A 25,704-nucleotide genomic window follows, 5' to 3' on the forward strand; every position below is an offset into this window, starting at 1 on the left:
CTTTACCTGAGTGTCTAGTCAGTCCTCTTGGGGGTTATCTACAACTTGATTATAATTATATGAGACCTCAAGGTTGTCTGAAAACCTTCAGTTGTACAGACTAAAACATAAAAGTGGGATAGGCATGGTGGTGCAAGCCTGTAATCCCAGTACATGGGAGGCAGAGGCAGGCAGATTTCTGAGTTCGAGGCCAGTCTGGTCTACAGAGTGAGTTCCAGGACAGCCAGGGCTACACAGAGAAACCATGTCTTGAAAAAAACAAACAAACAAAAAACAAACAAACAAAAAACCCATAAAAGTGGGAGAAGGGCCCACTTATGCAATAATGAAAAAAAAAATTACATGCACTGAATGTGTAACCAAGATATTGCCTAAGCATTTTCTCTAGACATAGCTTCTTAAATCAATTGGTATATTTATTTGTTATTGCAATGTATTATTTTATTTAATATTTTATTCAAGAAAAAGTACATATGTACACACATATGCATGGTTAAATATAAATAAAGGTGTTTACCTCTTTGGATTCCTCTCTCATTTTTCTTTTGTTTCAGAAATAAACACCAATTCAAGGTCATGAATATCTTTTAAGCTCTTCCTGAAATACAAGTATTCTTTCTTTTAGGATCTGTAAGATCATTAGAGACATACCTTTAAAAGCTATATAATAGTAAACAGGGAAAATTTTGCTTTGACCTTGTAACAAATAATGGGTTAATAATCAAAAGCAACTTATATTCATTCAACTTTTGTTTAGGGAAATAAAAAGGAAACAATACATATGAGGAAAAGTATTTAAATTTATGTGAAATATAAGATTTTAATTTCATAAAGTTAAAATATGTTTTTTAAAGTGAATTTTTCTATGATGATGATTTCATCCTAATAAGAAAAGTAATACCAGTAACAGATAAAAACAAAACCATGTATGAATAGGCCAAGTCTCAGAAGGTCTAAGTAAATTACAAAAGTCTATGGAAAACAGGACTTCAGGATGATGCATACTTGACAATTAAGAGTTACAAATTTCTAAGGTTATAATGCTGTAATTACCATAATAAAAACATATGTATACCTAATGATGTCTGGCATTCATTACTTTATTAAGCTTCAGTAATTTGGTGAAACTTAGTCAGAAAATAATTGTATTATTTTAAATGTTATGCTATCAAAGGATCAGGAAAAGGAGTTTCCCAATTTCTCCTTAGATTGTGTTCATGCTCAAAGTATATTTTTGTACCAAGTTTGTACATTACAAAAACCATAACTTTTGAGTCTTGGAAACTGGAACAAAGGTAAAATTATGAAATGCTAATCCTTTAAGAATTGCTAATATATTTCATATTATTACAAAAGAGATTATTAAGACATAAAAGTAAATGTCCAGTCACCTTATAAATGAACAATTTATTTAATGTGTTTAAAACTATGTTTGTAGCCATAGGAACTATAAATATAATTAATTTAGAGAAACAATCTTAAAAGGGAAGAGCAACCCATAACTCACATTGCATAGTCTTCTGTATGTGTTGTTAAAGTTCAGTCTAAAAGAATATAACTCATTCAAAATCAGTTATGAAAACAGGTTAGGAATAAATGAATGTCTGAATAAAATGGATTAAATATAAAAATACACACTTGCACAGAAGAACATCCTGAAACCCATTTTCTTTTGGATATGACATAGCCCCACCAGAGTAATTTATATGCTAGTCTTATTACAGGATAAGGATACTTGGGAAAATAATAGCAGCTGGATATCTATTGGTTCTATCTCCAGCTGTGTTGAACAGAAAAGTTCCAGCAATTTATGCCAGATTAAAAAGAAAAACACATTTTGTATAGGAAAGATGAATTACTACTCATATTCTACATGGGGAAGAATTCTCTGGCTCAGTGTAGGATAAATTGACATAAACTGGACATACATAGAAGAATGCTGTGAGCAGGGGAGTCATGTACATTAGCCTACAACACAACTAATAAGGGACCTGCATATAGTTTAATCTGGTTATAACTTTTACCCTGACTTTCAATTCTTTCTCTGACCAAACTTAATTCCATGCTCGATATCTTAGCCACCCATGTTGCCTGACTACGTTTGGTTACCAGATAGTCTGTTATCAAACTTACAGCTTTAGGTAATTATTCAGAATATTAAGGTGGCAAATTTGGATCTTTGTGAAAGAATCACGTAAAAGTGACTCAATAGAATTCTATTTGTTTTCTAAAATTTCAATCAGATGCTGAATTTAACGGGCATCCTTAACAAATCTTTCAGGTGTTTGTTCCTTATGCAGGAGTTTGAGAGCTAATTATAGTTATCTTGTCCTTCTACAAAACTCTTATACACCCAGGTCCCTCTCCCCCTCTGTGTGTCATGATTACTTTGATCTCCTTCTAAGTTGGGGTGGAAGTGAAAGTAAGGGGGATAAAAAGGGGGAAAAATCAGGTATAGGGTGAAACAGAGAAGCCAAGAAAACATTGCTGAGATGTTTTTCAACCTGTTTTCTTCATTTAATAAAGGATAAACTACCCTAAATATCTTCTTAATTATACTCTACACATAATTTAAACTGATATAAATAAAAGTTTCAATTTTTATATTATACAGGTACTACATTCCTTTCATAGCATGCTTGAAGAATGCAATTTGTCCCCAAGTGGGCTGTCTGATGTTCTGAATCATTGCTTGCCCATAAGGGTTTTGTTGTTGTTGTTGTTGTTGTTGTTGTTGTTGTTTGGTTTTGTGTGGTTTGTGTGGTTTGTGTGTGTGTGTGTGTGTGTGTGTGTGTGTGTGTGCGCGCGCGCACATGTGAGACCTTGGAAAGATCTTCCTCTGAGAAATTCCAGGTTCTGTACCTTCTACATTACCCTTTATGTCAGCTAAAAGGATGTAACTCTCTTCAGCTAAAAAGATGTAACTCTCTTCTCTTTGCATTTTTGCATTCTATAACTGTCTATACTTTTCTACCTCTCTCTCTCTCTCTCTCTCTCTCTCTCTCTCTCTCTCTCTCTCTCTCTCTCTCTGTGTGTGTGTGTGTTTGTGTGTGTGTGTGTGTGTGCGTGCATGTTGTCCCATAGCCCTCTCCTTGCCCATATATGGTTATCCAACCATCATCTCACGAAAATAGATGCATTACAACTTCCTGCTCTGAGATCTACAAGTGATGATGTAGGTCCATTGGTGCACATGGGTTTTTCACTCATATCTATTGTTTCTTATGTAACTGTCTTTCCTGACACTGAGGTTTGCTCTCTCAAAGTACTTCACAAGAAAGATAGCTTGCAAAGAATAAAACTAAATATTGAGATATACAATTGATGCTAAGTCTTGTTCGGTAAATATTGGAAAAATGTTTGTGTTCAGACAAAGCAATATAAATGCAATAACATACATGAATTAGAACAATGAAATGACTGGTGAAATCAAGATACTGAAGAAGATACACTGATCACTAAAAAGAATTTTTTGCTGAGTAAATTCCTTTTTATGAAAATATTTATAGCCTTTTTGACTTGCCTGTCCTCAAAGTATAAAGTAGGTAAAGAGGGAAGTGAAAGAAAAAAAATCCCTATATTTATCACATAGCAGTATCAACTTACATCTAACAGTAGAACTTGTATTGTAATGTAGAACTTCTGAGATTTTTTATTGGCAGAAGGATGGCGACAAAATCGATGCATAGATTACAGTCCTTTGCTTTCAGATGACTGTTGTATGCACAGCAAATATTATTAACAAATAGCTCTAAGTGTGGCAGATGATAGGTGGCCAACATACTTCACAGAGTATGGTCATAAATAAAGTGTAATGGATAAATATTTTCTGGTTCTGTCATTTTCAGAAGGCTGAAGTGAACCATCTAACTCTCAAATAAATTTGGAACTAGAACGCAATTATGAATGGCATGTCTGAATGCATGTGGCATTAGATAAGGGAAAAAATTTCCAACACACAAAACATGTATCTACAATCACTCTGAGGAAGAATATGGTGAATCCAGCAATTTTTTTTCAATGCTGGGTTTCTATTGGCTCTATCTAAACACCAGATCTCAGTAACAGTTCTTATTTTCTGTGCTACGCTTGGTAATCAAGCTCTTTGCTAGAACTTGTTCCCTTTGAGAACTGGACTATGGCTAAGAAACTGTCAAGAATCCTGTGACTGGATTTATTATAGCTCATACCATCTCTGATTGGCTGAATGTTTAAAAATAGAGGCTGGATAAGTACAAATCATCAAGGATATTGGGGGATATAAAGCTCAAATAAGGGAATATAAATCAAAAGTCTAACTAGGAGAACACCATTGGGGTGCAATTTCAGCTTGGTATACATCCTTCCTGCATACTGCAGAAGAAACAGGACAAAAGCATGAAGGGAGATGGGGAAACTGCAATTTAACTTCGTGTATAGCTAAAATTAGCAAAAGATAAAACTAGACAGTGGAGCCTAGGCTGTGACCATGTTTTGGACTTCTTAGTATTTCATCATGTCTCTTTACTATAGGCTTCCCCCCCCTTTTTAATTGATAATGGACATTACTGTTGGCTGCCAAGTACATCATGATACTGATCTTTTACAAATCCCTTGTTAGTTTCCTCAAGTATTGTGGTTATAGTAACAATTATCACACTGGATCTTTTATATCCATTAGATTACACTACAAAAAGAATTTTGCATTAAATAAAGAAATGGTGGATGCCAGCCTGGCACCAACAATATTCTAAGGTAGCAGGGAGTGTGTTACAATGTGATATTGGCAAGTAAATTAAGAAGCTTTTGAGACATTTTTCATCAAAATGTATGTATACTTTTATAATATTCTCTCTCCTGTGTGTGTGGGTATGTGTGTGTGTGTGTGTGTGTGTGTGTGTGTGTGTGTGTGTATGGGTGTGTGTGTGTGTATATGTGATGACAAACAGGTTTTTGTTTGTTTCTGTGGAATACATACATATGAGAAGACAGGAGAGGGTCAGATGTCAAACTGCTATTATTTCTTTGTTATATATGTGTGTGTGTGTGTCTGTGTGTGTATATATATATATATGTATATATATATATATATATATATATATATATATAGCATATTTTACCTAGTATATACATAAAGCATATGTATCAAATATATCTAACTGCATTTAAATATTCATCCCTTCATTTAGAGAATAATGTAGCTTTCAGTCTCATCAAAGTTTCTTCAAGTATTTTATAACAGATAGTGTTCCATAACTAGGCAAAATGCAATGAATACATTACTGTGGAGTTCCCAAAGCCAATAAATAAATCAACACACACTCACACACACACACACGCACAGAGAGAGAGAGAGAGAGAGAGAGAGAGAGAGAGAGAGAGAGAGAGACTCCACAAAACACCCAAGACTCAGAGAATATTGTGGAAGATTTCCAGAGCAAATATAAGATCCAAAGGAACAGGATATGTGCTGTGTTAAAGTGTCTCCTAGATGACAGGAAAGATGATCCTATAAAATCTCGACAATTGTAATACCTAAACAAAAATAACAAAATGAAATGACAATCTCCATCCAGTGTAGATGTTGGAACTCTCACAGGCCTTGATACTGGTTGAAGAGCACCTGGTAATTAATGGATGCTAAGACAGAATCAGTCTTCTGGGACAATGCCTTTTATAATTTGAGAAATATCAAAGCATCATCCCTAAGCATGTATAAACACGCACACACAAGTGTGTGTATATGTATATTTGTATATGAATATATATGTGTGTGTGTATTTATATGGCTAGAACCTATATATGTATAGGTTCAAATGGTACACCTATAAATGTATACATGTCAAATGATACACCAAATTAGCATGAATTATCTTATAGATTCATAGTGGTAAAGAAATAATTAAGATGTGTGTAATTTTATTAAAAAGCTGTCAAAATATATTCATATTTTTGTCATTTATTTGTGAGTAGTATATGTGTATTTTTTTACTGTGGGGAGCACATAATCTACAAGTCTATCAAAAACTAGAGGAGTACTCGAGATTTTTCTTAGGCATCACCTATCATTTAAAACTTTTTTATATTAATATGTATTTGCAATATAATTGGAAAAATCTACCCCCTTTTCTCTCACTTTGAATTCTTACCCATGCCAACCAATATTCCATTGCAACTCCATGTGCTCTATTCATTTAATACACACTCAGTTCACTCAGTGCTGTCTGTATTTGCCTAGACGAAGGGACCACCTAATGGATCATGATTAGCCTCTCAGGTTAAGTATCCATGAAGAAAACTGACTCACTCTTCCTGAGGTCAATAAAATAGTACTAGCTTTTCAAACATATGTGCTGGCTTCATAAGCTGTGCCTCCCACCTGCTGGTATTTTCTTGACTTGTTCTGATATATCTATATTTTAGGAGTTTATGTGTGCAAATATTTTGCTATAAAATCCATACTAAACATAAATCTATGACTAATAATACACATATGAAGTTTTCTCATGGGAGCAAGCAATGTTCCCTCAACGAAACAAAAACAACAGCAGGTATAAGAAGCCCTTGTTGGCTTTCTCTTTCAGTCAGTCAAAGGGATCACAGAAGTAGAAAGATTGTTCTTATGGCTGAAGAAAACATACACTTCAGCCACAGGGCATACAGATCCCTGAACACAAACTGACCTGAGTGATTTCAACCTTTGGACTAACTTTCAAGCTACCAGAAAATGCCTCACAAGCTTGTAAAGGAAGGAAGCAAACATTAGTCCTACCAAGCTGTGCTACCTATGAATCAAAAAAACCACAAACATAAGAAAATAAACCCAAATTGCTGTTATATCACACTTGCTTTGGCAGTAACTGACAACTCTTTAATTGTGGTTAAGACCTGCTCATCATGAGGAAATCTATTATTTGTACTTGGAACCCTAGTTCACTACAGAATTTTAGTGAAGTTATGGTTCCTTGAGATAAACCTAATACTCTTAAACATTTTACTTAACTAGCAAAATCCCTAACAACAATCTAATCATTTTATGTATAACTACAGATAACTATAGTTTTCAACTCCCATGAATAAAATATTCTTTGAAATAGACACTTCATCCATACTAACTAGAATTCATGATGCTAGAAGGTACTTTCAGTACTGCTAAAGAATTCAACAATACAATCCAACTACTTTTCACCCTTTAATTTAGAATTGACCTTTGATTTTAAATTATTTGAAGTCCTCACATATGTTTGATCAAAAAAAGGGAGGAAACATATTTACCCTGGAGTTTTCTGTTTACTTGATTCCAAGGTGGATCATCATACACCTAACTTTCTGACCTGAGATAGAATGATTCTCTCACTGGAGGTTAATTTTATCATTAGATTATCATGTGTTCTTTTTAGGTCCTATATGCTATTCATTTTCTGCATTTTCATTTCCTAGGACATTAATAGCAGAATAACAAAAGAAAACAATAACAACCAAAAACCTTAAGGTTAGGAAAGTTTGCTCACCTTTAAAAGAAAAAAAAATGACCACTGTGCAGGACGTAGACCCTGCTAGCAGACAGAGCCCAGGAAATCTCAGAATTGGGAACAGCAGAAGTGGAGCCAGTTCCCTGCCAAACTACCTGATCTGGAACAGGTAACCATGACACCACACTGAGAGGACCATGACAAACAGTCACTGTAGCTTAATAAAACTAATGCTAATGAGGTATCTAAGTAGTTCCTGAGTGCTTAGCCAAGGAGCTTCCCTTCCTGGGCATTCTGTCTCTCAAAAACTATTTGAACCCTGGTTCACCCTGAATAAGATGTATGCATTAACATCTGCCATTAAATAAAACAGTTTGGACAAGCAAGGACTGTTTCTTTCATGAAGTATTGCTGCAGGGGTATGGATTTGGGAGAGGTCTTTGCTGAAAAGAGCCATTCCTGAATCTCCAAGAGAGCCTTTTCTCTTCCAGCCCCTCTGTACTATCTGTACTCCCTCTGAACCAAAAGAGGTCCTGCCCTGTAATGAGTTCAGCCATCCCTTTTCTGCTTGTAACTTAGACACACTCAGAGGAAGTTTAGACCCATGGAGCCCTGTTCTCAACTCCCAGTCATACTCCAGTGGTGCACATAGCTATCTGGGAAGCTGAGCATTTGTCCCTGGCCCCATTGTTTCTTACCTGAAGAACATGAACTAGGACCTCAATTATAGACTTTTTTCTGTCTTCCTTGAGCAGCTTGCTGTTGGTGCTCAGGCATACCAGTGGCAAAGCAGACACCAAGCCTGGTAAACCACTACAAATAATATACAATACGGGAAGTATTTTAACTCTTAATATTTTAGAGCAAGTATAGGCACTGCAATTAATTGATATTCCATGATTAAATGATACAGCATACCTATACAAGCTCATTCAGAAGCTGGAATTCCAAAGTCTTTACTATTGTCTGCAGCATTCCTCAGAGAATCCTCTTTCAATGTGGGTCTGGAGAAGAAAAAGAGACTTTAGACAATCATACTATAACTAACAGATATATGGTGGGTATTTATACATAGTGTGAACATATATGATCAATTAATTTTTTAATTTCTTCTTCTTCTTCTTCTTCTTCTTATTATTATTATTATTATTATTAATTATTATTATTATTATTATTTTCTTTATTTACATTTCAAATGCTATCTCGAAAGTTCCCTATACCCCCTCCACCCCTGCTCCCCTACCCACCCACTCCCACTACTTGGCCCTGGCCTTCCCCTGTACTGGGTCATATGATCAATTCTTAAATATAAAATGTAAAAATTATAAAATATCAATTCATAAAATACTAACTTCATATATATTTTTTCCAACCTAAAGAGTTGCTACTAGACAACCCAATTGTGTGTTAATCTGTAGAAAGGGCAACCTTTCGTTTTCTCAACTTTTCTCAATTGCCTATACTTCTTTCTGTAGAGATGCGACCTAGTGTACTCTGTCCAGTTTGGTATAGTCATTAGTGTCATCCTTATTTAGCTGATTTTTGGGCAGTTATTTTGCTAAGACTTTATAGGTACAATTATTTATATTACTATGAGAAACAATATCATACATACTTCCGGATAATTTGGTTCTTACATTTTTCTCTCCTTTTACTGTAATATTACCTAAGCTTTATATGTGGTAAGTTTTATAGATTTATCCATTAATACTGTGCAAGGCTTCAGTGGAGGCTGTCCTACCATCTATGATGGCTATGAACTAAATAAAATAGCACTAAGGATGCATTAGGAGTATACATATCATGGAAGTAACCAAGAGTTCTTTCAGTGCACTTATGATCTGCTTTACAGGAGGAATATGACACTGATATAGGAATCCTAGTTAACTGTGCTCAGAGGAAGGGAATTCATAGTTATTGGAGTAGGACTTACAGCTACTAGTTCATTAAACTAACGTAATATACAACTACAGTTTATAAACACACATACTGTATATTTTCATACTCTTGTCAAGAAAAAGTCATTTTGCAATAGACGGAGATCATTACAGAGAACCATAACCAAACAAAATACAGAGTTGTGTAGCACAGTTTTCCTCTCATGATAATACCAACTTAGTCCATTTATACCTACCTGTTTTTGAATGAATCGTGCAGAAATATACTTCTGAGGTTTAACATCCCTCCAAAAATTCTGACACTTCCTTCTCCAGTAGCCTATAAAATGCCATTATTTTTGTGATGCAAATGTCTATTTTCACTGGCTCACATGGGAAAGTGTTTCTCACTAAATAGTATTGGTTGGCTAGTCATCAATACTAAAAGAATCTGCCATTGTCTTTTATGTCCTGGGATTGCATGTCTACAACAATATTACTGTTTATTTCTTTGTGTTTGTGTGTGTGTGTGTGTGTGTGTGTGTGTGTGTGTGTGTGNTGTGTGTGTGTGTGTGTGTGTGTGTGTGTGTGTGTGTGTGCGTGTGTTCCGGAAATAGACTTAAGCATTTACAATTACAAAGTAAGTATGCTGATGGCTGAGCTAACTATCTATCTTATGTAAACCTTAATATTAAAAGGAAAATTGAATGTAATTCAAGATCCATAAGGCTGCACACTCTATGTAAACCTTCAATCTTCTACCACATCTCTGAAGCTTACCTCTGAGATACTACCGAAAGTTCAACCTTGATTTTTGGAAATACTAGATAATGAGAATTTATCTATGCTTTTCAATGGTGAAGCATAAACATGGAATGAAAAAGGAACAGCACAGAAGGTTCTACACTACATTCTATCTCACATGTGAGTCAAACTATAAAATCTTTCATATACAGTTATTATACATTCCAATTAGGCTGCTTTTAGAATTTCTTACAACTTTAACTTACTAGAGAGTCTCCTATGTTATTCATCTCTATATTTGGTCTACCATTTCTACCTTGATATGCTGTTGTGAATACATCAAATAACATTGCTATTAAAATTCTAGTTAAACCACACATGAAATGTTTATAATACTTCTCAATATCAAGGATAGAATTTTTCCAAACATTATAAACCTAGCCAAATGTCAATACATAGTGAAATTATGAACATTAGACAGAACCTAAAAATGCCAATTTATAGAAAAGCATAATTTCTAACTGTATTTTATATATTTATCTTTATATACATGAATTAATTTAGCACTAACTCTCTTCAAAGTAGCTTCAATTTGCAGTTGAAAAATGTTATCCACTGGTAAGAAGACAACTAACTGAATATTGTATACCTAATACCAGTTAATAAATTTTAAAAAGCACCTAACACAAGAACATAAACAACAGAATCAACTAACCAGGGGTCCAATGGTTTCTCAGAAACTGAAACAATATTCAAAGACCATGTATGAAACTATCTTGAGTCCTCTGTGTATAGGTTATGGTGATATTACATACCATTCTTTCCAGACTCCTAATAGTGGGAACAGGTACTATCTCTAAGTCTTTTGCTTGCAGTGGCAACATCTTCCCCTCTACTGGGATATCTTATCCAGCTTTTAATATGAGTCTATGTTCCTTGCTTCACTGTAAGTTCTTTATGCCATGTTTGGTTGATATCCCTGGGAGGCCTTCTTTTTTTCTGAAGCAAAAGTGAGGAAGTGTGGGTGTAGGGGAGAGGGGAGGGAAGGGAGAAGGAGTGAGAGGAGATGAGAAAAGGCAAACTGGAGTCAGCATGTAATATGTGAGAGAAGAATAAGTAGATGGTAGGTTATAGGTAGGTAAGTAGATAGATAGATAGATAGATAGATAGATAGATAGATAGATAGATAGATAGATAGATGATAGATAGACAGACAGAGAGATTTTTAATATTTCCAGGGCAAAACTATTGGAAGCTTTCCCAACTATATTTAGGGGTTTCACTTATACCTTACTCGGCCATAAAATTATCAAGAATGTTAGAGAAAAGACTGTCTGGTGTACCCTTTGACAATTAATTTTCCATTCTTGATTCCTCAGCATGTATAATAAATGAACTCTAAACCTGCAAAATATTCAATGTTTACCGCTATGCTATCTATACAGAAAACAACAACAACAACAACAACAACAACAACAACAACTTTATGCAAAGTGTAGCAAAACAATGAAGCAAATTTCTTAACAACCACACTTAATTTAATAGCCTGAATTCAAAAATAAACTTGGTAAAGTATCTGGAATAGCTAGTGTCATCTGCTTTGAACAATTGTTAGGTCATCTCAGGAGTTGAAATCTATGCAACTAAAAAAACAATGTCTAATTCATAATTTGGTCTATTCATACCAATTATTTCTTCCACACATCATCACTGCACTGGGTACAGAAGTTTGGACAAGAGGCACTAATGTTTCTATAGAAAAGCCCTTCATTTTACCAGCAATGATTGCTTCAGTTGTACGTATTCTCTCTCCTGCACAGGTAAGGGTAAAAGTCTTTTGAGATCCTGATCTCCAGTGCAGTTTGGCAAACCCTTGAGGCATCAGAGTATTTCTTATTTCAAATCAGTGTGCTTGCAAGCTGTCTTCCACCAATAGATATCCATGGTGACCTTCTCTAATCACTTAACAGATTCTCTAATGACATGGAGAATACGGTTCATGTGGTCTTAGTCCCCATTCGAGCACCTCAAGTCATGCAGCCTATGCTTCCACAGCTGACTGTTTCAATCTGTCCCTATATTCAAAAGACACACAACTCAGGCTATGATGTAAAGTTTTTCTTTCAGAGGCTTCTCTGTAATTCTAGCAATTTTAGTATTAAATCTTCTTTGATGCCCATTGTCTCAAACACCTGAACATAATGAAGAGTAATATTGGAATTGCGGATCATGGATGTTTTTATTAATCTTACCAATACAAAAATCAAATTTATAGGGGGAGGTGTTGACTCCCTAATTGGTTCTTGGATGGGTTAATAAAGAGGGCAAGAGTCAATTGCTAGGTGAAGGGTAAAGGTGGGACTTCCAGGTCCCAGGAGAAAGAGAGGAGACACAGGAAAAGATGGAGTTTTTAGGCAGGCTTTGGAACCAGAAGGAAGTAGCAATCATGTAAGATCTGGAGAAAATTAGAACCAGTGGCCTCCACCAGCAGAGGCTAGCTGCTATATGTTACTTGATATGGTTAGGGCAGAAGATTCTTTCTGAGCAATTGTCCTAGTAGGCAAAATCTACAATAATAAGACTGAGTGTGAATGTTTTTTATCTGTGGATTCTAAGGTCTCTGGTTGGGCTGGTAATATAGCTATCAGGCTAAGACAGCAGCTTTCTGCTTCTCTGGGTTGGGGGATGGTTGCAATCAAGTTAGAGCAAAGGGAACCAGGAAAGGTCAGAGCACAGGTGGAGCTCCTGGAAAAGGTGAGAGTATGTTTTTAAAATTACACATCATACAAAGTATACATTTTGGTTTTTTCTAGGTTATTTAATCAGTAATTCCTACAAGAGTACAATGGGTTCCAACTTTGGAGGAGCAAGATGGTGTGCTATATCACTGGTCTATTCTGGGCCCTTTTATATATTTTCCACATAGCTATAAAGAATCCAAACCTACATTTCTATTTATCTTCATGTGTTGAATATACATGTTGTTGGATGTCAATATTAAATTATAAGCTTTACATAGTTTTTTGTTTGTTTGTTTCTTCAGTTATTACCATACTCCAGCAGTATCACTCAGAGCTTACACTTACCATTGCATACCTTTCAGAGGGTATGTGGTCTTTGTGTTCACAGATAATCATGAGGGGATCCTTGAATGTTAATCATGGAGGCTGGTCTTTTTTAATGGAAGTAATGAATACACCTGTGTGGTGGTTTGAATCGGTATGTCCTTCATAGACTCATGTGTTTGAATACTAGGTCCAAAGGGAGCAGCATTATTAGGAACTGAGGCCTTCTTAGAAGAAGTGTGTCACTCTGGGGTTGGACTTTGAGGTCTGCTATGCTCAAGATAGGCCCAATGTTTAAGAGAGTCTCTTGTTTCCTGTAGATTAAGATGTAAATCTCATACCTTCTTCTCTAGCACCATTTCTGTTTGTACGCTGACATATTTCCCACTATGATGACAATGCACTAAACCTCTCAAACTTTGATCCAGGCCCAAATAAAATGTTTCCTTTTATAAGAGTTGCCATGATCATGTTGTATCTTCACAGCAATAAAGTCACAATAAAGACAGCCTGTTTTTCAACTAGGAGGTTAGAAGTAGATGTTGTTGGTAGCCTGGTGATTTGTGCTATCTGAAGGGCCAGTCCATAACCAAATTGGTCAGATTATTATGTTTATCCCAGACTCTTCCTCCTAGACTTTCATCTTTAGTTTTGTTTCTCAGTTAATAGAACCCATATCATTTCATTTATAGCATTGTGGCCTCTCCACTCTCTGTATGACTGAGACCACACCATATTCTAGGCCCTTAATCTACAGAACTCATCCTCTTGGTACATGCCACATGCACTTTGCAAAAGCATCCAATGTAGTCAGGAGTTAAGTACTATTGAGCACATGGAATTGAGAAAATTGTTATAAGAAAACTTGTATTTCTAAATTTGAACTATACATAAATATTTCTACAATAAACTCTCTGGTGTCAGATTCTACAATAGTGGTTCTCAATCTTCCTAATGCTGTAAACCTTAAATACAGTTCCCCATGTTGGGGTGACCCTCATCCATGAAATTATTTGTTGTTGCTACATCATTACTGTAATTATGCGATTGCTATGAATCATAATATACATATGCATGTTGTCTGGTTATCTTACTTAACACCTTGATAGGGTTGTCTGGTCCTCCAAAGTGGTTGAGAACCAGTGCTCAAGAAGTTTGAACCAAAACCAGCTATTTTTTTTATTGAACTGGATTTTCTCCATGCCTCATGAAGCCTGTTCTTTCACTGGCCACAACATTGCAGAGAATCCCCCATTAAATTTATCATTACACTCAGCAGTATGTCACATTGCTTGTTCATATTCTCACTGATTTGATGATGGGCAGAAACCATGGCAGCAACTATTCATATATTAATAACACATATTAGTCAGTAAATACCACACAGAAAGATTGTTATCCTGAAGTTTTCCTAACCCACAGCCACTGTCAAGATGGTCTCCCCTTAGTGATATATCTCACCACACTCTATACTGCTCATATCTATACCACTACCCTGATACACACTTACAATATCAAAAGCTCACGTAAAAAGTTTCTGTGTAATATCCAGTAAGTCATGTAAATTTTCTTCAGTTACTTATTTCTTTTCCTATATCAATACCAATATCATTTCTCTTCCTAAACTTATAGGTAGTTTTGTTATATCCTCCTAATTACTGCAAGTGTTGATAAAATTCTGCCAAATGGAGAGAGATATAAACAACCTCTATAGACTAAGGAAGTGTGACTTGTTAAGTTTCAAAGGGAATCTTGAGAATGACTTACAGAATTTATTAGGGCCATTATGTATTTTGAGTTAAAAAATCACATTTCTGGTAACTGGAGCTGAATGGCATGGAATCCCCACAAGAAGACCAAGAGAGTCACCTAACCTGGACACCTACTTGGCTATTTCTGTCAGTAAAAAGGCTGTATCCCTCTTCTCCCTAATTTGAATTGTACTGTTGTTCATGTTTATCTCAGTATTATTAGTACACGTATCTCTGTGTAATCATCCACTCACCTTTTAAAGCTGTTGCTATTAGTCTACCATTTAAACAAATTTGAGTCATAAATACCTCTTCCTCTGAGATATCTAAGTGATGAAATTCAATTGCCTCGTGTGTTGGGGACTGACACTGAGCCATAAGCCGAATTCCCCCCGCCCCCCGCCTTTTTGAGAAACTTCTGACCTTCTGAAAGGACAGCTGACAACACCAAGATCAGATAGTAGTAACTACAAACTTTCTGGAAAAAAACACAGAATGCTCCCTAAACTAAGAGTAGATAGTGTGTTCCAGGGCAGGTATACAGAACCACCCCCACCCCTGGGCGGAGGCAGAGGCAAGTTTCTCCCTCTTTACTTCCTTCTTCTTACTGCTTTTATCCTGTAACCTTGCACACAATAAACAGACCTTAACAACCATAGCAGGGTCTCCTCCCCATTTCTCTTTCAAGCATGGTCCCTCTCAGACCCCCTGAATAACTGGGTCCTGCGGGTCTGGACACTCATGTGCTTCCTTGACTTGTCTATTCTGCTTCCCAGCTGACCATTTCTCCTGACCCTGAATTCTTATCCTTTCAAATGTTCAACAGAGAAACTTTCAGGGAATAAAATTAACATATGACATATAATAGCTTCATGATTATGTGTAATAAATAAGATTGGGATTGTGACTCAAAAGAACTACTCAGACATAGCAATGCAAATATATAACATACATGATTTAGCAGCCCGTATTGATTGTAATAATACAGTGTAGAATATGTATGAAAAAGAGAAATAAATTATGCCAAGTAAAGTTATTTACTTGGGAGTATGTGGAGCTCTCTTGCCTTGCATATCATAAAAAAAAATATAGAGCTAATAGAGAAGTGAAAGCAAACAAATGAACAAAAAAACTGTATTTGTCACAAAAAAAGTAAAGACTTTCACCTGTCAGTAGAACTTAAATTACAAAGTAAAAACTATTAATAAGAGAAGTATCACAAAAAAGGGGTGCAAATATTATACCAATTTACTTTCAGAAGGCCTTTTGGTCCAAGAAACTGTTAGTAAATATTATATCTCAAATTTCAGAGATTATCAGAGCGACATGTGAGAGTCATTCATTCCTAACATAGCATTTCTTTACAGAGTGAGTCCATCAAGGAAGTATAAGGAAAAGCAGTTCTCCAGTCTCTTGTCATTTAAGAAGGTTGAAGTGAACCATCATTTATCTGGATAAAAGCAAAATCTAAGGGTGAGTATGAATGACAAACCTAAAAGCAGAATCAGTAGTCCCGGGCGAGGAACAAATAGCCTTTTTAGGGCTTTTGCATTCTCTTATTTTATCTTGCTTTGCTCTGTTTAGTGATTGTCTGTTGGAAGTCTGTTCTTCTCTAAGAGGAAATGGAAGGAGTGTGGATCTGAGAGTAGGGGAGGTAGTGGAGGAGCTGAGAGGAGTGGAGGAGGAGAAACTGTTTGGGAAAGGAAATTAATACCAACAGATGAAACTAGTATAAAAATCACACTGAGATAGCTAAGTGATGAAATTCAATTGCCTCATGTGCTTCCTTGACTTGTCTATTCTGCCCCTTGGTCTTGCAAACTTTATATGCCCCAAACAGGGGAACGCCAGCGCCAAGAAGTGGGAGTGAATGGGTAGAGGAGCAGGGGGAGGGAAGGGTATAGGGAACTTTCAGGATAGCATTTGAAATGCAAATGAAAAAAATCTAATAAAATAATTAAAAAAATACTGTGGTGAATCCCAAAAACTACCCTGCCAATTTTGCATTGTCAAAATTGTAAGTCTGAGTTGTAGTCCTCCTATGAATTAAGCTTGTATCCATGCAGCAGACTGTTGTGAACACTATGGACTTATATTAGCACTAATTGGCTCTGACTGACTCTGATTAAATGAAAATAAAGAACGTATTACCAGCATTCGGGAGGAAGAGGCACTAGAACTTGGGAGGCAGAGGCAGGCATATTTCTGAGTTCAAGGCCAGCCTGGTCTACAAAGTGAGTTCCAGGACATCCAGAGCTATACAGAGAAACCCTGTCTCAAAAAAAACCCCAACCAACCAACCAAACAAACAAACAAAAGAATGTATTTAATATTAATCAGCAGCGGGAGCCCAAACCAAGCAGTAGAAATAAAAATAATCTAACCTAGGATATCTCCATTAGAAGTTGTGGCTAATCTGGGAATCCATCCCATCATCAGCCACCAAACCTAGATACTATTGCACATGCCAGCAAGATTCTGCTGAAGGGACCCTGGTATAGTGGCCTCTTGTGAGGCTATGCCAGTGCCTGGCAAACACCAAAGTGGATGCTCACAGCTATTGGATGGAACACAGGGCCCCCAATGGAGGAGCTAGAGAAAGTACCCAAGGAGCTGAAGGGGGCTGCAACCCTGTAGGTGGAACAACAATATGAACTAACCAGTNCCCCCTGAGCTNGNGTCTCTAGNTGCATATGTAGCAGAAGATGGCCTAATCGGCCATCACTGGGAATAGAGGTCCCTTGGTCTTGCAAACTTTATATGACCCAGCACAAGGGAAGGCCTGGNCCAAGTAGTGAGAGTGGGTGGGTAGGGGAGCAGGGGTGAGGGGTGGGGTATACGGAACTTTCGGGATAGCATTTGTAATGTAAATAAAGAAAATAAAAAATAATAATTCAAAAAAAAAAAAAAAAAAGAAGTTGTGGCTAAGCCAGTCACCTGTCCTCCCTCTCTTTTTCAGTTGAAGATGTGCTAAGGAAGAAGAAAGATAAGAAAACAATGAAAGTTTTCCAAGGGTTAGGATTAGGGTTAGGCTACAACTGACAACAGACAAGACCAGCTAGTCGTATCTGAGTGTTGAGCATGTATATGGCAGCTTGGAACAATTTCACATCTATTTACTATAAAGCATTCATTTTCTTTTCTGGGCCCTTCTGACTGTGACTGTTTACTGCCAAATGCAGTAAGCTGCTGACTTTTTGCAAACTTGCTGTGTCAGTTTCCCCAAGCATTATGATTATATCCATGAGTATTCACACTGGATCTATCTTTATGTGTGTTAGAATAATCTATAATAGGATAGTTGAGGTAAATATAGAAATGGTGTTTTCTGAAACTGATCAAGCCACATACCCAATTAGTATGTAGAACATTAAGTTGTGATACTGGTAAATAATTTAAGAGCAGTGTTAGAAAAGAGATAATAATAATAAAAAAAACTATGTGCATTTTTAACTGTGGTGTGTGTGTGTGTGTGTGTGTGTGTGTGTGTGTGTGTGTGTGTGTGTAAAACCACACACAGAAGTGCATGTGAAGGAACCTGGCTCTTCTATTGATAAAAACACATTAAATGTCAATAACTACTCATACTGAAATGGAATGTAAATGTACCTTCTTACTCCAGCCATAGCAGGATATTGCTGGCTCGTTCTGATACAAATTTTGTTCATGCATTCTTAAATGTTGGGAGTTCATGTGGACAACCATCTGTCATGTCCAAGAAATACTCTTTACATTGTAGATATCTACTACCTCTGGCTTATTTGAGACAGTCTTTTCCAATGGGTTAAATGTGCCAAGTAGTCTAGTTTGGCTGCTCAACAAATCTCAGAGATCTTTCTGTCAGTCACTTCCCCTCATATACTGGAAGTACTAACCAAAACATTTATGCCTTTATTTTTAATATGTATTTTATAAATAAGACTCAGGTGTCCATATCTACAGGACAAGCACATCAACAATAAAAGTTGAATGTTGGAAAGCAGTATGTTTTCCATGTGTGTGAAGATTGTGGCCTACATCTACAATATTAGTGCCTCAAGAACCTGCAGAGGTGGCATAGATTCATCGATGAGATTCCAATCATACTCAACAGCACAGTAAGCTATCAGATATTAAAGAAATATCTGCCAAAATTTCTGTTGTCACATTCACTGGAACCTCAGTCAGAAGAATCACAGGAGTATATTTGTTAAAGCTCTGCCTGAAGAACAGAATTAAAACCTGTGGAAACTGACATCTAAATAAAAATATTATTTGATAAAATTTTAAAATGGATTGACCACTAATAAGAAAGCATTTTTAAACTAGTTATGGAAATGTGTTCCTGCTGTTTGTCTCTTTCTGAAAAGACATAAGGAAAAATGAATTTGCCTCAGAAAGGACATTGGTAACAGGCCAGAAATTAAAATCAAGTTTCATTAAGTCTAGGCTTGTGAATCAATGGATTAAATATCACTGCTTCCAGATCCACAAGTAAGTATTGAATCCATCCTGCTCATAATTTATTCTTTGCATCAAATGCCTTAATGAGTTGTCTCTTCTGCTTCCCAGTTGACTATCACTTTTGATTCTGTTTTCATCTCAGATTCCCCACAAGAAGACAAACTTGGAGGAAATAAAATTAACATGAAAATTATAAGAGTCAATTAGAAAGGTATATTTTGGTGTTTCATAGAGGTAAAGGAATAATTTACAAGGTATATGTTTTAGAACAAAATAGTAAAACTCTATTCATACTTTTACCATTTCTTTGTTGGCAGTATAAGTGTACAATTTATATATAGGGAGCATATTTTCTGCATGTCTATGCAAACTAGATGTGAATACCTGGAATGATTTATCGGGGATCTTTTTCCTTTAAAACTGTTTTTATATTAATATATACATATATTTTTAAATCCACCATCAATTCCCTAAATATAAATTTCTCCCAATATTAGTATTCCATCCCAATTTCATGTGCTCTCCTTTTATCATACACTTGCAGCCTATTTAGTGTTCTATATGTACAGAGATGAATGCACACCTATTGGAGCATGAGTAGCGTGTCAGTGAAAGAATCTCTGAATTATGCTGACTCTTACTTTTCGTGCTATCAATAAAATGACAACAGATTCTCAGATATGTGTTTGGCATCATTATCATGCCCTTGCCTATGCTGGGATTTGGTTGGCTTGTTCTGGTATAAGAATTATACTTTTAGTCCATGGGTGTTGGGCATTTATATATTCAATTGTACTGGAATGTCTAGTAAATACTGTTTTAGTGCAGGAGTGTACTATCTCTGGATCATTTGAGATAACATTTATCACTAGGCTGGATTTCACCATATGGTCTAGCCTAGTTGGACAACAAGACTGGAAGGTGTATTTGTCTCTAAACCTCAAGTCAAAGGATGGTATCTACACACCACTATGACTACATTTAATGTGTACTAGGAATAAAAAGGATAATAATCACTGTAGGGCCAGTACATGATTAACAGAGCCATATCGCCAACTTTGCAGATTTTAAAATTAAATAAGCAATTGAATAAAATTCAAGGGTCTCCCTGGTACATATTATATGTAACTTGGGATTTTTCTTCTGCACTATCTCAGATGTTGTCCTCTTAAGTGGTCCTTTAATGTCAACTTTTGTTTCCTTTCATCAGAACTGATACCTCAGTAAATGGTAAATTGTCTGTGCTGTTCCCCGTGAAAGACACAAATATAGTGGAGTAATAGCTGTACAGAGAAATCTATCATAATTAGTTTGTCAAACAATAGCCAGCTCTTGTGAAACACTCGTCTATATTAATTCAACTTTGCCTTAAGATCTAAGGTTTTTAATTTTAGTTCACTTGTTTGCCAAATAGGTTTCATTGTACAACAGGAATGACATTCTAACTGTATAGGTCAATATGGCTGGTTTAGGAAATTTAGCTTGTATTAATGTAAATATATCTTCAAATTTATAAATAAAACACAAATATTACTACAGTATGTTTATAGTAATGATAATTTCATTCACTCTCCACACTATCACTACACTCATTCTAGTGAAACAGGCTATAATTATATCCAATACATACTCCATCAACATGCAATTCTTCATCTTTTGGTTCTCTAATTTTTCCTTTCTTTCTGTCCTTATATTTTGCTTTATTAATACCTTATTTGCCATAATTATTTACCATAATTTCAGTATTTTGTCTTTTACAAAACATGGCAATAAAAGTTCCAAAAACCTCTGTATATAGCCTTGAGTTTCAGAAATCAAAACAATACTCATACATAACCAAAGATAAAGTTGATCAGATCAGAAAAAAATAAAAATATTAACAGAAGGAGGTAAAAACAAAGGCAGGAGAAGGAAAAAATAATAATTAGGATTTCTAAAAGGTCATCAGGAATTATATCAACTCTATAGCAAAAATAGATAATACACATAAACCTGAGTAAATAAATATACATATGGAGTTTTAATGATTTTTTGTTATCATCTTAGCTCCTTTCACTGAGCAAAACCCCAATAACATATTAGAAGCCATCGTTTGAGTTGCTATTCTGTTTGCACAAGAGATTTCCAATGCACAGAGTATTTCTACTGTTTGTTGCTGCACCCTAGAAGTGGAAGTATAGCCCAATTACTGAAAACAACATATCCAGGCCTTAGAGATCTCTGATCTGAAACAGTCCTGAAAGTTTCCTCTGGGAAGACTAGCTTACATGGTACAAGAATATGCTATGCAAGCCGGGCGTAGTGGCGCATACCTTTAATCCCAGCACTCGGGAGGCAGAGGCAGGCGGATTTCTGAGTTCGAGGCCAGCCTGGTCTACAGAGTGAGTTCCAGGACAGCCAGGGCTACACAGAGAAACCCTGTCTCGAAAAACCAAAAAAAAAAAAAAAATACTATGCAAGATTTCAAAGTAAATCCCTCTCAGCTATGACACCTATAAACCACAACAACCATCAGCATCACTTATTAAACCTAATTAAACCTAAGTGTGCTATAGTGAAATGTATCCCTTGGAAGTAACCAATAGCTTTCTAACTGCTACAAATACATTTCTAGCATCAGAAAGAAATACATGCCTCATGAACTTGTGTGTCATCCTTGTGAAAGGACCATGTTAATCTTCTCTGTATCATTTCAGTTTTAGTATATGTGCTGCTGACTGGACCACAAACCAAAAAATACACATGGAGGGACCTGTGGCACTGGCCGCATATGTGGCAAAGGATAGCCTTGTTGGACATCTCTGGGAGGAGAGGCCCTTGGGCCTGATGGTGTTAGATGCCCCAATGACAGAATGGATGGGTAGGTGGGAGAGCACCCTCATAGAGGCAGGGAGGGGGGATAGGATAGGGGGTTTTCCAGAGGAGACCTGGAAGGGGGAAACATTTGAAATGTAAATAAAGAAAATATCAAATTAAAGAGAAAAAAAGAGAACATAAACCCAACTTGGCCTTTAAAATTCAGTTTCTGGTTCAATGTTATTTCCAACATTATCAATATGGTGAATCTAGTTATATGCAATTAACTAAACTCCATTCTGATGAAATTTGAATAGGAAGACATATACAAATATTAAGTGACATTGTTGAGCCTCTAAGCAGAAATTCAAGCAAACTACTCCTCAGGTACAGGGTAGGCTATTTTACTTCTGTTTGTCTCTTTCTTTTGTATTATTGTTATTTGTTTTATTTTAAAGATTGCTTAGTAGTAGCAGCAGTAGTAGTAGTAGTAGTAGTAGTGGTAGTGGTAGTGGTAGTGGTAGTGGTAGTGGTAGTAGTCGTAGTAGTAAATTCATGTCTATTTTCCTATTTGAGAGACAATGAAAAAGTGTATATTAGATTTGGGTGGGTGGGGATTTGGTATGAGACTGAAGGAAAGGCCATCCAGATACTGCCCCCTGGGGATCCATGTCATATAGAGTCACCAAACCTGGACACTATTGTGGATGCTGGGAAGAACTTGCTCACAGGAGCCTGATATGACTGTCTCCTGAGAGGCTCTGCCAGAGCCTGACAAATACGGAGGTGGATGCTCACAGCCAACCATTGGACTGAGTGTAAGGTCCCTGATGGAGGAGTTGGAAAAGGAACTGAAGGAGCTGAGAGAGGTTGCAGCCCCTTGGAGGGAGCAATGGTGTCAACTGGCCAGATCCCTCATAGCTCCCAGAGACTGGACCACCAGTCAAAAAGTACACATGGAGGGAACCATGGCCTGGGTTGCATATGTGGCAGAAGATGGCCTTATTAGACATCAGTAGGAGGAGCAGCCTTTGGACCTGAGGGTGTTTGATGCCCCAGTGTAGGGGAATGCCAGGGCACCAGGGCTGGAAGACAGAAGTGTATGGGTGGGTGAGGGAGCACCCTCATGGAGACAGGGGGAAGGGGAATGGGAAAGGAGGTTCAAAAGGGGAGACCTGGAAAGGGGAAAACAAATAAAATGTAAATAACAAAGTATCCTATTAAAAAAGAAAGAAAAGCAAAAATAAAACAAAAGAATTAAGTCCTAAGTAAGATTTAAAAAAAAGTTGGGGTAAGGGAAATCACAACCATTATATATTGTATGAAATAAAATCTATCTTCAATAAAAAGAATACCACCTATTAAAAAGGTCAATGTTTCAGCTCTCAGTGTTTTAGGTTGCCAGATAAGAGATTATATGTAGATAGCAGTTCTCCTCATAGTAGGTCAATGAAGGGAGTCTGAGGAACAGTAGTTCTCCTGTATCTGTTATATACTGAAGGCTGAGATGCTTATGGAACAGTAGCTCTCCTGTCTGTTATATACTGAAAGCTAGGATGCTTATGGAACAGTAGCTCTCCTGTCTGTTATATACTGAANGATGCTTATGGAACAGTAGCTCTCCTGTCTGTTATATACTGAAAGCTAGGATGCTTATGGAACAGTAGCTCTCCTGTCTGTTATATACTGAAGGCTGGGATGCTTATGGAGCAGTAGCTCTCCTGTCTGTTATATACTGAAAGCTAGGATGCTTATGGAACAGTAGCTCTCCTTTCTCTGTTATGTACTGAAGGTTGGGATGCTTATGGAACAGTAGCTCTCCTGTCTGTTATATACTGAAAGCTAGGATGCTTATGGAACAGTAGCTCTCCTTTCTCTGTTATATACTGAAAGCTAGGATGCTTATGGAGCAGTAGCTCTCCTGTCTGTTATATACCGAAGGCTGGGATGCTTATGGAACAGTAGCTCTCCTTTCTCTGTTATATACTGAAAGCTAGGATGCTTATGGAACAGTAGCTCTCCTTTCTCTGTTATATACTGAAAGCTGGGGTGCTTATGGAGCAGTAGCTCTCCTGTCTGTTATATACTGAAGGCTGGGATGCTTATGGCAGATTAATCCAAAATCCAAGGGGAAATCATATATATATATATATATATATATATATATATATATATATATATATATACATTATATACATTAAATGTATACTTCTCTCATACAGTGTACCACAAATGCAACCTCCCCTCCATCCTGCTCCCTGTCTCCTCTGGAATATCTGTTCCTCCTTTTCCCTTAAGAAAAGAGCAGGCTTCCCATTGATAACAACTAAACACAGCATAACAAGATGCAATAACAGGAGAAAACAAAACAAAACAAAACAAAACACCTTTATATCATGGCTGAATGAGGCTACCTAGTAGTAGAAAGCAAATCCCAAGAGCAGGCAAAAAGAGTCAGAGACATCCCCACACTGTGGGCAGTCCCACAAAACCCCCAAAATGAACAAGCAGACATTTGCAAAGAACCTAGCACAGATAAATGCAGGCTCCATGACTACTGTTTCAGTCTTTGTTAGTCCCTGTGAGCAATATATTTTTTAAAAGAACAATGGATTAGGAAGAAACACATTTCCTAAACAGGAAATAGAAGCAAATTATTCAACAGGACTGTGGAGTCTTTTAGCAAGTACCTGTCTATGCTGGCTTTCCATTGACTCTGTTTCCTGGCACATCTTAATAGGGCTCCTCCTTCACTGCTAAGTAGGTTGTAGTCAGGTCCTGGCTAGAGCCTGGAACCAGCTTAGAGCTGGACTCCAGCCAGGAGACTGACTGGCAAAACCCTTCTGTTCAGGGACTTATATTAGCACAATTTGTCTATGATTGGCTGAGTGTGTGCATTCAAAATAAGAATGTCCTTAGGACCAATCAAGTGAGAGATCTCAAAACTAGCTATGTAAATCAATAGCCTTCTGTAACCAGGGAGATTTCTATACGAGCTTGTATGTAATGCCCCTCCTCCCTATGTACTGCAGCAGGCAGGGACAGTGAAATGAGAAAGACTAAATAAATGTAATTTTACATGGTTCCACTTGATCAAAAGCAAAAACAGCCAGTGGTGTGTGGGGGCTGAGCATGTATCTGGTTGCTTGGGAATAGATGCCCATGTACAAGGAAGCATTTTTGTCTTTCTGGACCCTTCTGACTGTGATTTCAAGCTGCCAGATGCAGCTGCTGCTAACACTTTCTACCCAGCTACGCCACCGTTTATAAGCGCAATGATTATGAGAATGAGACATCGCACTGGATTAGAACTTCATGTCTATTAGAATGATTAGACTACAGAAAAAGCTGATTAGTATCCCTGGTAAAGTAATATCTAATGAACATGGGATGGCTTAAAATACAGCCACTGTACAGAAATAATTTAACAGGTATTATGAAAAAATATTTCAAGATAGATTCTCTGTCTCTCTCTCTCTCTGTCTCTCTCTCTCTCTCTCTCTCTCTCTCTCTCTCTCTCTCTCTCTCTCTCTCTCTGCGTGTATTTGAGAACTCAAACCTTTCTGGTGTGAGGAGT

The 25,704-nt window shown here is 36.7% G+C and overlaps 1 long non-coding RNA gene and 1 other non-coding gene across 4 annotated transcripts in view; both read right to left on the minus strand.

Moving 5' to 3' along the window:
• The window catches only part of LOC110329170, a 66,780-nt gene extending 58,330 nt beyond the window's left edge, over positions 1-8,450 (minus strand). For 2 of the 3 annotated variants that reach the window (XR_003844883.1, XR_003844881.1), the window contains exons 1-3: positions 8,370-8,450; positions 8,150-8,264; positions 518-598 (exon numbers count right to left, since the gene is read on the minus strand). This is a non-coding gene — a long non-coding RNA (uncharacterized LOC110329170). Of the gene's footprint in view, positions 1-517; positions 629-8,149; positions 8,265-8,369 lie in introns of all 3 variants that reach the window. The other variant, XR_003844882.1, reaches the window with a different exon arrangement.
• Positions 8,451-21,950: 13,500 nt separating this feature from the next.
• On the minus strand, positions 21,951-22,057 carry LOC115063065. Its single transcript, XR_003842945.1, has one exon. It is a non-coding gene; the product is annotated as a U6 spliceosomal RNA (small nuclear RNA).
• Between the last annotated feature and the right edge of the window lie 3,647 nt (positions 22,058-25,704).

The sequence above is a fragment of the Mus pahari genome, chromosome 1 (genome assembly GCF_900095145.1).
Source record: "Mus pahari chromosome 1, PAHARI_EIJ_v1.1, whole genome shotgun sequence".
NCBI lineage: Eukaryota > Metazoa > Chordata > Mammalia > Rodentia > Muridae > Mus > Mus pahari.